The following is a 12,004-nucleotide window of genomic DNA, read 5'->3' as shown; positions in this document are numbered from 1 at the left end:
ACATACTTACCGGGTGATCAAAAAGTCAGTATAAATTTGAAAACTGAATAAATCACGGAATAATGTAGATAGAGAGGTACAAATTGACACACATGCTTGGAATGACATGGGGTTTTATTAGAACCAAAAAAATACAAAAGTTCAAAAAATGTCAGACAGATGGCGCTTCATCTGATGAGAATAGCAATAATTAGCATAACAAAGTAAGACAAAGCAAAGATGATGTTCTTTACAGGAAATGCTCAATATGTCCACCATCATTCCTGAACAATAGCTGTAGTCGAGGAATAATGTTGTAAACAGCACTGTAAAGCATGTCCGGAGTTATGGTGAGGCATTGGCGTCGGATGTTGTCTTTCAGCATCCCTAGAGATGTCGGTCGATCACGATACACTTGCGACTTTAGGTAACCCCAAAGCCAATAATCGCACGGACTGAGGTCTGGGGACCTGAGAGGCCAAGCATGACGAAAGTGGCGGCTGAGCACACGATCATCACCAAACGACGCTCGCAAGAGATCTTTCACGCGTCTAGCAATATGGGGTGGTTCTAATAAAACCCCATGTCATTCCAAGCACGTGTGTCAATTTTTACCTCTATATCTACATTATTCCGTGGTTTATTAAGTTTTCAAATTTATAATGACTTTTTGATCACCTGGTATATTTGTCCACAGAGCGCGAACCATGTGCGACCAAGAGAGACTGCCACCTGGTGTGAAACACCTGGACACAGTATTCCCGTGGAAGGAGTACAGCACCAAGCAGATAAAGTGTGCTTTTAGACAACTTACTCCAAGACAACAGCAGGATGAAAAACAAGATCACTTCGCATCATGTTTGTTGTCCATACTTCCAGAAAAATCAGCAGTATCTTGGATCGACGCAATGTGATTGTGTATTTCTCCACCCTCCCCTCCCCCCCCCCTCCCTACCGAGCCCCAAAGACCGTAACGCTACTAGTTTCAGTACTGGATGATCTGGCCCTTCACAAACCAGAGGTCTGTCCTATTGCTTGCCAGTGTGGCATGGCATACCGTAGGAAAACTATGTGCATGTTAGAAGTGCCGTACACATAGACGCCACACTGAATGATGCCACACCACCAAACCATCCATGGCCGACCATAGTGTAAAAACTGACCAAACTACAGGTTAAAACAAAACCGAGATACTTAATAACCCTGCTCCGGGATTGCGCGATTAAAGAGGCCACTGAAGTGAGGGTCCAAGATGGCCTAATTAAAAAAGATAGTGGCCTACAAATGAGTCAGGCGCTGAGTGCTGCAAAGAGCGGAGAAAAAGCAGATAGTTCCTGTCCTTTTGGGTTCGCACCCGACCGCGACAACGCGGAGATTGGGGACTGCAGGTCAGAGCAGTGTGTCGCCACCCTACCCCCACCGGCACCCATTACAGTGGCTCCTCACAGAGCGACAGAAGTGGAGTGACGGCGCAACGTATGCAGGACGCTGACTCGACCAGAGTAGCAGTAATTTGGAACCTCCTGAAAACTGCGTCTGTTTGACAAAATAGCGTGTAGAACACACAACGTGATCCGGGCGGATGCCCGAGTATTGTACGAGTTATACGAAGGGTATTCGGAAAGTAAGTTCCGATCGGCCGCGAAATGGAAACCACTGTGAGAACCAAAAAATTTTTATTTGCTCAATTGGCTACAACTTCCAGCTACTTACAGGGTGACAATTACTGAACTATATGAAATAAAATAGTCATAACTTCTTAATGGTTTGCATTAGGACGTTCAAACTGCATGGCTGTCCTCGGGAAGTAATGGGAATTAGTATGCGGTTTATGGTTTGGTTTAGCGACGATGCCCCATTTCATTTAGATGGCTTTGTCCATAAGCAAAATTGGCGCATTTGGTGGAGTGGGAGTCCGCATTTCACGATCGATAAGTCTCTTCACCCTCAACGGGTGACTGTGTGGTGTGCAATGTCCAGTCACGGAATAATCGGTGCGATATTGCTTGATGGCACGGTTACTAACGAATAGTACGCGAAGGTTTTGGAAGATGATTTCATCTCAGTTATCCAAAGCGACCCTGATTTCGATGAGGCGTTGTTCATGCAAGACAGAGCTTGACCCCTTCTAAGCAAGAGTGTGTTTGATGTCGTGGAGGAGCACTTTGGGGACCGCATTCTGGTTCTGGGGTACCCAGAGGCCACTAGCATGGACCTCGATTGGACGCTATATTCTCCGGATCTGAACACTTGCGACTCCTTTTTGTGGGGCTATATTAAAGACAAGGTGTACAGCAATGGCCTCAAAACCATTGCCGAGCTGAAAACAGCCATTCCAGAGGTCATCGACAGCATCGATGTCCCGACACTTCAGAATTTCGCTATTCGTCTGTGCCGCATCAGCGACAATGGTAGCAGGCATATCGAACATGTCATAAACCAAATCTGAATACCTGTAGTGAAGTTTGCGTATTGAATAAAGTATGTGCAGGCCTTAGTTTGTAACTAATTTACGTTTTTTTCATATAGTTCTATAAGTTTCACCCTGTGTCTACATAGTCACCTCTCTGACTTAAACATATATCGTAGTGTTGCAGCTTGTTGTCTATGCCAAAACGTTGACGTCATAGCCAAAGGTTCATGTGAGCAGAGATGAAACGCAGAGGAGCCAATTACGGGCTGTATTGCGCGTGATCAAGAACTTCCCATCGAAAACGGTGCAGGAGCGTCTTCACTGCCCCTGTAGAATGCGATTGAGAATTGTCTTGAGGAAGGAAACGTATGACAGTTGTTTTATGTGGGCTGCATAGTCTCAGGAGAAATTTCTCACCAGGACCTCGTACCTGGCAGGAGTCACTACACTCTAGGCATTTTTATGTGCTTACCGTACGCTCAGAAAAGAGTGACGTGACTAGATCGACGGGCGTACTAGAGACACTGCCCAACACATCTGTGCAAAGCTTCATCGGATTTTCACAGTGATTTCCATTTCGCGATGGATCGGAACTTACTTTCCGAATAGCCCTCGTAAATACGCCGGGGAAAAAATCAAAGAAAACGTTAGAGCGTCTGTTAAATGAGTTACTTCAACTAGATTGTATATTGGACACCTGAGAATCATCACATTCAGTAATCATAATAAAAAACTAGGTACTAGTACAGAAGGTAATACAGCGAAAGACTTCAAATAGGTATAGGAACGGCTGCTATGCAGTCATATTCCGGTGCAAAGAGAGATGTGGGAGTTACCTGGTTCGCACGTGGTACTATCAGAATCTGCTGCGTGATAATGCCATTCCCGACTGCCGCAGAAATAGGCTTTGTGGAAGGCCGATCTGCCGTCGTCACGGTGCATTATCGGCATCCTCGTTGTACAGCAGAAGATCCTGTCAATGTATTCACCACAGACTTACAGTTAACGGACAATGCATGATCCATCTGATTTCCTGACCCAGCCACGTTACGCAGTCTAATTGTTCACTCAAAGTGTTAATCTCAAGATTTGTACAAGAAGTAGGGCCGTACAGATGGAGAATACTTCTGGAAATGTGAGAGTGGCTGAAGGCATATCAGAATGTCATACGACCGATAAAAAAGGATAGTTGCTGACATTTACCCAATCGTACAGGCATATCAGCCGTGAGATGAAGTTGTACAGTTACAAAAATCAGAACATACGAATATTCATCTGCAGGTTAAAACTCAGTTATTATGTCCGTGTTTGCATTTAGGTAAAAATATTTTGGGAAAATGATTCTGCATTGAGCAAACACAGTTTTCTTCCGTATCCCCAACACATGTTTCCGTGAAGTTCCACAATCCTAAGTGGGCTCATTTTATTTCCTGTCGAATAATAGGTAACATTTTGTGTGATAAAAATTACAGTTTTCGTTTTATGGTCAGCTGTCACGATGAACTACTGGAGCAGTTCGGGACCAATGGAGAGCTCTTTCTCTCACGAATCATTACAGATGACGAAACCTGACTGCGTCACTTTCAGCCGGATACAAAAAAGCTGTCATGGAGTGGCGCAACTAGAAATCACAAAAAAGGCATTTCTCTCTGATGGCAAAGACACAATGACAATCTTTTCGGATTGTTAAAAGATGTTCGTTGTTCTTTCTCCTTGTATTATTTACTGCACGAATATTCATGCTATCTATCGTCTGATTACTGGCTAATTCGGAGCTTTGATTTTATTAAAATACGAGATCCATTTTCGCCGCATAGGCCTATTATATGAAGCCACTGTGCTGCTTATCATGAGCAAGCAGTGCCTCTCCATTTGCTATTTCCTCTCAGTGCAATTTCCTCCGAAGTCATTAACACAATTTAACGGAATTTGACCCAATGCATCTGCAATGCACAACGGAATCTAACTAAGAGACTTCAGCACGACTCATCAGTGAATGAACTTCAGTAATCATTTGAAAAAACATTTCTCAAGCAGGACAGCTATTGTCATTAATCACAGGAGGTGGAAGGGAGAGGTGGAATTCACATGGCGGAAAAGACTAACACATTATATCTCATGAAATTGGACATTTTTTTATCAGCGAGGTATTGTCTCCACGATTGTAGCTGTCTTTTAACAAAGCAGTCGTCTTAATAATGTGGTTCCTTACGGTGGGTGGATCCTCAACAGAAACTCTTGACGTGACTCTCTCGGCAAAAGGATGGTGCCGTCAGGATGCTTTAGCGACCGCGCTAAAACTCAAACACTCGCTTACCGCCGGGAAAGAAATTAATGGCGGGAAAGAAAGTCACTAGAAGATGAATTCACCATAGCAAAGGAAATTCTAATAATTCTTACGAAATGAAAACTGTTGCCGTCAAACCTGCCTTGGGACCATTCACTATGCTCGAGAAATTCTGTTGAGCACAAAGAAAAAACCTTAAAGAATGCGTAAAGAAATCAGGTCGTACTTCTAAAAACTAAGCTGAAATTGGTAAGACTGACACAACAAAAATTTAATTGAATTTAGTAACTGTACGGATGACCTACATTATGAAACGAAACGACTAACCGGAATCCTGACCAAATTATTTTATCTCAAATGCGCTCCAAAGCAGCAGGACTTTCTCACCACGCTGGAAGACGCCGACTAACCAACCCAGAAACTTTCTGAAACTTCCGGTCTGGTCCATGAGTGGGGGCGAAGGAGAGCCAGTCATAAAGAAACGATACCGCGGGTCCATGTGCTTTTTCCAGTCGGGGGGACGCCGAAAACACCAGCGCCCATTGCTTAAGCCTCCCGCTAGTTTACCGTACAAAATTTGAACAACAGTTGGGTGGAAATTCCCACAGCTTATTTCTCGGTCTGCTTGAACAATCGTAAGACATAATTTTTAAAAATGGCAGGACAAATGTTGTCTCCAGCCTAGCCAATGAGAAGTAAGCCTTGAAAAGCAAATCCTATGGACGTTCCCACGTCTCTACAACGAGAATCAAGAAACCAATTCTGATTCTACGATCGCTCCTGTACTTACTGCCATCTACACGTTCATACATTATAGAGCTATCAATGGTTAGGATTATGGATAAGAGATAAAGTAGAATGCTGACATGAGATACACAGGAAATAAAATCAGTAAATTTGGTTTCCTATGCAGTCATTCTCCTAGGCATGACTAGGTAAGTAGCAGAGAAGCAGTCTGCTAAACTAAATGAAGCCAAGTTAATCATTACAATTTCATGAAAGGTGGTTGAAACAGACGCATATCATAGTGGTGGTTTCCTTGTCCTTGATGTGTTGCCAAAAGGTTCAACAGAGACATTTGTGAAGAGTCTGAACAAACTCAGCAACAGTTTCAAACCAATTTGCTCTGACAAGAATCCAAAAGAAATTTTACTGCAGCGTGACAACGCAGGCTCACACACACATATCAGAAAACGGGTACACATCGCAAAATTGGGTGTACATCACTGCCATATCCAACCTACAGCTCTCAGAACCGGCGCGCTCCGGCGTACTGAAGATCTGGGCAATAATTTACGCGAACAACTTCAGGAAAATTCACGTTTATTTACATAGTTATCTTTACCTACCTATGAAAGTGATGGCGTTTCAGATACCGCGCAGCTACTAATATTTGTTCGCGAAATAAATAAGAACTTTGTTGTTCCTGAGGGGCGTTTACAGATAGGCAATTTGAAAGGAATGACTACAGGAGAATGGCTGCGGGGAATAAGCGTTAGTATAAATTCAAATGCCTTGACTAGCATTGGCAAGCATTACTGATGGAGCTAGAAATATGACTGGAAAACAGAAGGGTCCACTGGGTGGAACTGAAACTACACTGACAGAGATAGATCGCAATGTCCATTAATATTTCCATTGTATTCATCTGCGTGGGACACTGGCTTGAAAAATAGTACATGTCAAAGAAATGTGGACTGATATTGTCACCAATGTCTAACTTTTAAGAACAAGTATGTTCCGAGACTTAAACTGTGCAGCATGTCTATTTACTTCTTTCTATGTAAGAACGTTACAGCATGACGCTTATTGGTGGAAAATACTATGTATTAAAATTCTTAAGTGGCTAAAAAAGAAGGAAGTTCCTGGAATAAGTTAATTTTAGTTTACTGTGAATCACCCACAAGCTATGCCAATCAACAGACACGGCATAAGATCTAACGCAGTGTCAAAACGATGCTGCTGACTTAGACCATTGCTGAACTAAACACAAATGAACTTTGATATTTTTAGTTCTGCACAGTACCTTTAATGTGAGCGCTGAGATCCACTGTTACGACCTGACGAAAAAAGTAATGGATTTTGTCAAAAGCTCTTATTCATATTCAGTTCAGCAATGGTCTAAGTCAGCAGCATCGTTTTGACACTGCATTAGATCTTATGCCGTGTCTGTTGATTGGCATAGCTTGTGGGTGATTCACAGTAAACTAAAATTAACTTTTTCAGGACCAACAAAATGTTTTTAAGGTTCAAGTTCAAAGTGACAAGTTGGCTGCAAAAGCGAGTCGAACGGTAGCCGAAATACTTGCAAAGTCTGACCGACTTTGTAAAGACATCCAACTAATAAAATATTGTGCTTTAGTTATGGATGAGGAGGTGCGTCCAGATAAAAAGTTTTTTGAAGGTATTTGTCTATCTGTCGCTTCAACAGTAAACAAATAGTGGAAGGAAAAAAAATGAATGATGGCGGAGATCCGTGAAAAATTCGTTGTATGCTATTTTAAAAGTGACAGTTGTTGTTCCTTGTGAAGTTTTAAGCAATTAGATAACAAACATTTAGCGCAGTTTATATCGGTGAAAATCATGTGAATACATAATTATTTCATGAAGCAAACTAAGTATTTTTCATTTAGAGTCATATTTTGAAGGAAGCAACGAAAAGCAAAACATACAATGCTTGAAGCTGAACGGAATTAACCGGAATAAATTATGAAGTGTACGTTTGAGAGATATTGATTGTCTCCAAAAAAATAAATAAAAAAAATAATAATAAAATAAATCGAAATCACGTGAACTAGGACGATGTACAAGGAGATTATTTGATTCAATCTCCTGGTCAATTTGTAAGGCAATTTGTAATGATAAAAGGCAGTGGTTAGAAGTCGAAGTAGAAGAATTAATTAATTTATACCGCAGTAAACTAGAGCTATTTGACGTTAGACGCAAAAGTTATGACAGAGAGAAGAAACGTAATGCCTTAAAGGCAACAGAAGGATTTAGAACGACCGTAGAAAAATTATCAGAAAAATTCGTAACTAAAGAAATCAATTTAACAGTGAATTTAAAAAGAAAGTGCAAAGACAAAGCCCGTCCAGGCCACTGAAGAATTGCATGTACCAAAATGGCCATACTGTAATTCGCTCTTATTTCTCCCTGGAGGCTCAATGAATAAGAATCAGCTGTTAACATATACCGTTGCAAACAATATCCTTTTAATAAACATTTTATGAAATAAAACACTATTCCATCATTTAGTGTTAGTACCTACTTACCCGATGCTAAAATTCGCAACTTGTTCTGTTACGGTAGCAGGTTTTCTGAATTTGGTACCTTGCTTTCCTATAACTCGCCCAATTTTACTAGCAAGCTTTCCAAAAGTAGCTCATTTCTTTTAAAAAAAATTCTCAAACAGCGCTGCATCCTCAATACGAAGCTCGGACATTAATTGACAGAACGCACCGAAATAATTTTCGCTTCTCAGAAATCCACTTTGGAAGCCAAAAAGAACATTTCTTCTTTTTTTCTAACATCGTTAATACAATTACACAAACAGCGATATTTTTTTTTAATTTCTGCCATTTACAAGTGACCTACCACCTTGTTATTAAGACTGGTCTTATTTTCACAGTGTGAAACTGTACATGTACAGAATGTGAAACTTATTTGATACTTCTTATTTGTAATAAGGATTGATAATATTGCAGCTATAAATAGTTATAGACTTTAAAGTAGTAACGAAATGAAAGTCTTAAAATTAACAGTTGCTTTCAAGAGACTGAAACAGATGTACGACACAGGACATTTTGTCTGTATCTTGCAGTAACTGTCATATGTAAACGTACCCAAGCGGGCCGTACGTTTATTACAAAATAATAGCATTTCGGGAACTGTCAGAAACATATCAATGACATAAATTTCTACCGATTTCCGTCAATATGTATACCACTAAAGCGATTTTCTACCTGACACTCTAGATATATTTCCGGAGAAAAGTGTCAGATGTAAATGCACCTTCAATGCTGCAATCTGTAGGGAACATAAAACATCCCACGTTGAGTTAGCATTAACTAGTTTCCCTAGCAATACTACACAGGTAACTACAGCCGCCAGCATAAAGTTGACATGTCCCTCGACGGTACAGAAAAATAGAATTTTCGGTACTGAATCTTGTTTGTATACATGTGTCAGCATTCACCTTTTCTTTAAGTGGAACATTTTAATTATTTTTGTATTATGCATCACTCACCTCTCTGTTAGAAGTTACAGCAGAAGACCTGTAACGAAAGAAAAACAAAATGGATTAGTTACACATCAGTTCTGGACATCAACAGGGACGCCGTAATGCGTAATTGTAGTTTTGTGTGTGTACTAAACCGCAATTGTAACGCTGGAATTAATCTTTTACCTTTGTTGCTGATAAATTTTCAACAGGTAGCCCTGTCTTAATACAGGCATGCCTATGAATTTAAATTTACGCTCCCGATATTACTGTGCCAGAAGGAACGTTTCACTCCATAAACGGTGTGTTACACGTCTGTTCGGGTTCGTTTCATCATTTTAAGCATGGGATGTATAACTGCGATTATGTATCAGAGTGATAAAAATTGATTTTTAACTCGTCTTAATGATTGCTGTTGCGGTATAAGTGCTCACACCAAATTTGTTCCCAAAATAATGTAACTAGTTTTTTGCGAAATATTCTTGAAGCAAATGTCAGTTCAAACTGCTCTCTCTCTGCTCTCTCTCTCTCTCTCTCTCTCTCTCTCTCTCACACACACACACACACATACACAGACACGCGCACACATATTTCTGTTTTCCTGTTCATGTTCTTTCACTACTCTCTATGTCTATTATTGATCCAATATGGTATGAATCCCATCCACAACGTCAAACTTCAATAGAGGTCCCAGGAATGTTCTACAAGCAATATCTGCCGTAGATCAACAGCGGATTCCAGTTAACTAAAGGCTGCCTTCTGGACTTGTATGGTAGTCTATTTTGTTTCTATTCCTCTGAATCAATAATCATTCAGTATAATTATTTACTTTATTTTTCAAGGCTTAATCATATACAGAGATCTGTAAAAGATCGCTGTATTCCAATCGGATTATTTGGGAAAATCATCAGAATGGCTGTATCAGGAATATAGGCTTGAGTCCTCTTTATATGATCATCTTTCCCAATTTTCTATTCATTTCTGTGAATTACCCGACAAGCACAACGCAACGAAGTCCCATGGCACTTTTAGATAAAAAGTATTTCCCAACATCCCAGTTAATCTTTGTAGTGTAAGTTCGTAAGTTTTCGCGGTAGTCAATTTCCATACAACTCTTCTGGGTTGTAGACTGCGTTTCGGTGTAAAATACGTCAATGTTTCAGCCACTACTGTAAACAGACTTAATCAGGGCCTACACTACTGGGACGATATCATTTTTTGCTCTTAAGTAGTGTCTTCATTGTTGCCTCTGCTGTCATTACGGTCTTCAGTCCGAAAAATGGTTTGATGCATCTCTGTCATGTACAAGTCTCTTCATCTTAACTGTAACTACAGCGACTTACATCCACCTGAACCTGTTTAACGTATTGTAGCACCCGTCCCCCTCTACTGTTTTCACCCCTCAAACCTCGCACCTCTTTGCACTGCCAAATTAACTATTCCTTCATGTTTCAGGATGAGTCCTGTCAACCGATCCCTTCTTTTGATCAAGTTGTACCACAAATTTCTTTTCTCCCCAATTCGATTCAGTACTTCCTCAGTAGTTATCCGATCTTGTCGCCAAATTTTCAGCATTTTCTTGTAGCTTCACATTTCGAAAGCTTCTTTCCTCTTCTTGTCTGAGTCTCCATCATAGCCACGAAATGACACTCCAAATACCAATTAAATATGGAACAGTAATACATCCATACAACTACATAAAGACAAGTCAGGGTGTAACGGTGTTACCTAAAATCTCGAAAAATTCTGTACCGATTTGCTTCAAATTTTTACATGGCACTTCAATAAATATTCGTACGGACATTGGCTACATACTTTTTTTAAACAACAATGTACAGATTTTCTATAAAAATCGACTGCGATAGTACGGCGTCTAAACCATTACAGAAATTAATCAAAATATCCACGGGTGTGCTGCCGGTCTATAGTGTCCAACGGGCCCGTTGGACACTATAGACCGGCAGCACACCCGTGGATATTTTGATTATCAAATACGCCGGGAGAAACTCAAGAATCACATTACAGAAATTGTTTCTCACATATTAATTTTTTCTTATGGATGATTTCAAACAAAGATTGCACACACGACTATGTGCCGATTTGTTTTCTTCCTCACAAGTGGTTTTAACATAAAACAAGGAAACTGTATTTATGGCTTATCAGCTGATGAATGCAATACTACCACAGAATCTGAATCTTCCGAAACTCACTAAGTCTACAAGTTTACAGCTTCAAACTACGCAAAATACTGTAACTAAAGCTACTGTCCTCACAGATCCAACAGCAGGAGAGGTCTCTCATACCCTGGATACCAATAATCCGAAACGATTTAACCTTTCATTTCAAGCGACTTCAATTCCCATCAAGATTTCGTTGGAACTAACAACTTGCAAAGCTCAAGTCAGAGTGAGGGGTATCGAGTAGGTAGACAGTGTGTGTGTGTGTGGGGGGGGGGGGGGGGGCAGACACAGGGGGAAGAAGAAGGGGGTGGTGGAGAGAGATATGGGGGAGGAGGAGATAGATACAGAGAGAAGGTAGCGGAGATTAGAACGCATACATATTTTGCAATTGCGAAGCATTGCCCGGTTCGCTAATATATTACACTTTCATCAGTGCTATTATTATAAGCTGTATACATATGTCTTCCTTGTGAATCAGTCGACCTATTAGTGACAGCTGTAAAAAAATCCCTATAGTAGTCTGTGAGAGTAGCCTTCACACAGAGCTTGAAAGCACAACGGGGCACCTGAAATTAAGTATTTTCAGACAGATTTTAACCAAATTCTCCTTTTCAGAAAAGCTTTTTTCGCCTTTGCAGATCTGCCTTTTATATTTTTCCTACTCCAGCCATCGTCAGTTATTTTGCAGCCCAAATAGCAAAACTATTCCCCTACTTTTAGTGTGTCTGTTACCAGCGCACTTGCTTTAAAGGGACATAAATAAAATTCGTTGTATGACTGGATGTCGGAAGTGGAGGGGAAAGGTAGGTGATGTTCTTTGCTGAATCACGGGGTGAAGGGGGCTGAATATGTGGCGTGGTGCCGTTCGTGCGTTGTCCCGTGGGAGTGAGGACGGGTCAGCACGCTGTATGCTGTGCCTCCCACCT

At 40.8% G+C, this 12,004-nt stretch overlaps 1 protein-coding gene across 2 annotated transcripts in view; it reads right to left on the bottom strand.

The window, feature by feature from the left end:
- The window catches only part of LOC126259836 (uncharacterized), a 1,293,238-nt gene that overhangs the window by 459,264 nt on the left and 821,970 nt on the right, over positions 1-12,004 (bottom strand). For both annotated transcript variants that reach the window (XM_049956888.1, XM_049956887.1), the window contains one exon: positions 8,926-8,953. The gene's annotated coding sequence lies outside the window, so the exon portion shown is untranslated. The remainder of the gene's footprint in view (positions 1-8,925; positions 8,954-12,004) is intronic.

Source organism: Schistocerca nitens, chromosome 5 (genome assembly GCF_023898315.1).
Source record: "Schistocerca nitens isolate TAMUIC-IGC-003100 chromosome 5, iqSchNite1.1, whole genome shotgun sequence".
NCBI lineage: Eukaryota > Metazoa > Arthropoda > Insecta > Orthoptera > Acrididae > Schistocerca > Schistocerca nitens.
This window is presented reverse-complemented; position numbering and strand designations above follow the sequence as displayed.